The following is a 2,910-nucleotide window of genomic DNA, read 5'->3' on the forward strand; positions in this document are numbered from 1 at the left end:
TCTTGGGCATGCACGCACATGCGCCCGGCGTGAGTTTTAAGCCACCCGGTCCGGGACGTGAACCGCGGTCGACTACGTGGGAGTCCAGCGACATAGCCATTACGCTAACTGCTGGTTCCCGATAAAATGTATTTTTATGGAAAGAGAAACAGATCACCAACAAAACTTTACCAAAGGAACCTCTGTATTAATATAGGTCAAACTACTCTGACAGACCCAAAATGAAAATGGCTCAGACACAGGACACTTTTCTTTTAATTCATGATAGAGTACATGCATGTGCATGTGCATGAGAGAGAGAGAGAGGAGCACCTTCCACAGGCTCTGGTCATGGGGCAATCCCCTTCTCCAGCCTTCCCCCTCATCAGATCTTGGACACTTGAGTGTGTGCCTGGCATGTCTGGGTGTACTAGGCCTGAGATTTGAACCACAGTCATTGTGTGGGATCTGGCTTCTCTCTCTCTCTCTTTTTTTTTTTTTTTTTAAGAATTATTATTATTTGAACATGACAGCATACTTTATTACTTTCAATATAAAATACCTCCTTGCCTAATATACAACTTTTTTTTTTTTTTAACTTTTTCCTCTTCAGGGCCTTCCATTTGCCTTCCTGCATAGCCAAGTTGTTTAAAGGCTGCTTCACTTTTTGCTTTCTTTTAGCATCCCATTCCATGGTCTCTGAGAGCTGCATCCTAGCCAGGAACTGATAATCCTTGTGGATTTCTCTGATGGTGCCTTTAAATTCATGTTTGTATTTGCAGATCAACCTCTTCCTCTCTTGTTCCTCCTTATTGCTGCCTTGCTTCTTTCCAGACTCGAGGACTTTGACCAGTCATGGGGTGAACAACTTCAGTGGGACTGGCTTGCTCTTCTCACAGACCAGTGGCCAATAGAGCTGCTTTTGGTTTTCCATTTCTGTCAGTATGCTTTGATACAGCTCCTGGAGGTCGTGGGGAGTGGCTGCAGTCCACTGTGTTCTCTGTCAGGAGGGCTTGGAGGGGACTGGTGATGGCATGGAAGGATGGCAACGTGCTGTACATGAGTGTGCAATGCTTCGGCAGAGACTGACACACAGTGAGACAGGACAGTCTGATGTGATTGGCCTCAGTTGTGATCTGGACTTTGAGTTCATTCGCCCAGTGCAGGGAGAGGCTTCTCCTCTGCCATGTGGCCATATCCTCCTTGTCAGAGACCAAGAGCAATTCAGAGTTCTTCCCAAGCACTCTGAAAGGGTGCACCAGTGTAACCTGTGTTGCTTATTTGGAGTTGCTATGTAAAGAATCCCAAGAAGAAAATTAATAAGCTCAGATATAAATCTCTGAGACAGGGACACGTACTCCAGGAACAAGCAGCACACAGAGGCCCTTCATTATGTCTTAAAGGGATAGGATGGGGCACTTTGTGAGCAGCTGGCTCATGCACACCAGAGCAGAGTCACAACTGGATGGCAGAAGTCCGAGGTTGGAAACAACAGCCTGACAATTTTAAAATAAATGAGCAAGTCTAACCCTGGAAACACTGCCCAGCCCTTAGTCACAGTCATTTCTTTGATTTCATGCATGACATCTTGGAGAACCAACTTTACGGAGTCACTTGCAGATTCAGGAAATATCTGGCAAAGATTATACAACTGCACAAACAACTTATTGATTACTCTGAGGTTTGGTGGATAACTGGTAGCCAGACCTCCAACATACTCCAAGAGGAAGCCAAAGAGTTTTTCTGATTTTGCTTTGTTTCCCACTGCAAGACTTGGATGGTTGCATTTCTGAATTCTCTCCAGAATCATTCTTTCATCAATCTCCCTGATAATAAAGATCTCAGTTTCTCACAGGATTCAGGAGCTGCAAATGTATAGGAAGGCTCAGTTCTGGCAGCTTTCGATCACTTATAAATCTTTTCCTGTGGGTCTGATGTTGCTCTTTCTTTGGCTTATTTTCTTCCTTGCTCTGCATTAAATTCCAGGTCTGAGTGGCTGTCTGGGCCATTGCTCTCCTCTGGGCCCTCCTTCCCACTTGAGTCTTGACCCTCTTCCTCCTCATTTTCATTGTCACTGGCTTCCCTGCTTTGCTCTTCGTGGACATCTTCCTCAACACATATCTTTCCATCTTTGTAAGAAAACAAACGCTGATTTTGTCGGAGGCTGCGTTTCCGGTAGTGGCAGGGGGAATCAGGCTGCAGGCGGGCGACTAGGCCTCTGTGGATGCGAATTGGGTGGGAATCGGAGCCATCAGAACTGCCACCATGACTGTGGGCAAGAGCAGCAAGATGCTGCAGCACATCGACTACAGGATGAGGTGCATCCTGCAAGATGGCCGCATCTTCATCGGCACCTTCAAGGCTTTCGACAAGCATATGAATTTGATCCTCTGTGACTGTGACGAGTTTAGGAAGATCAAGCCAAAGAACTCCAAACAAGCAGAAAGAGAAGAGAAGCGAGTCCTTGGCCTGGTGCTTCTGCGAGGAGAGAATCTGGTCTCCATGACAGTAGAGGGACCTCCTCCCAAAGATACTGGCATTGCTCGCTTGCCACTTGCTGGAGCTGCTGGAGGTCCAGGCATTGGCAGGGCTGCTGGCAGGGGAATTCCAGCTGGTGTTCCTATGCCCCAGGCTCCTGCAGGACTTGCTGGCCCAGTCCGTGGGGTTGGTGGTCCATCCCAACAGGTGAGCAGTTGGGAGAAGCGCTGCTGCGCCTGCTGCTACAGCAAGTATAGCAGGGGCCCCAACTCAGTATCCACCCGGCCGTGGGGGTCCACCCCCACCTATGGGCAGAGTGGCACCTCCTCCAGGCATGATGGGCCTGCCTCCTGGTATGAGGCCTCCCATGGGTCCCCCAATGGGGATCCCCCCTGGAAGAGGGACTCCAATGGGCATGCCCCCTCCGGGGGAGGGGGCCCCCCCCCCCGGGGG

The 2,910-nt window shown here is 49.1% G+C and overlaps 2 pseudogenes; one reads left to right on the forward strand and one right to left on the reverse strand.

Annotated features, from left to right (window-relative positions):
* Nucleotides 1-132: 132 nt before the first annotated feature.
* LOC102486698 (nucleolar protein 14 pseudogene) overlaps nucleotides 133-2,910 on the reverse strand; it is a 6,686-nt pseudogene continuing 3,908 nt past the window's right edge.
* LOC102493912 (small nuclear ribonucleoprotein-associated proteins B and B' pseudogene) overlaps nucleotides 2,216-2,910 on the forward strand; it is a 789-nt pseudogene continuing 94 nt past the window's right edge.

The sequence above is a fragment of the Tupaia chinensis genome, unplaced genomic scaffold (genome assembly GCF_000334495.1).
Source record: "Tupaia chinensis unplaced genomic scaffold, TupChi_1.0 Scaffold000197_1, whole genome shotgun sequence".
In the NCBI taxonomy this organism is placed as follows: Eukaryota; Metazoa; Chordata; class Mammalia; order Scandentia; family Tupaiidae; genus Tupaia; species Tupaia belangeri.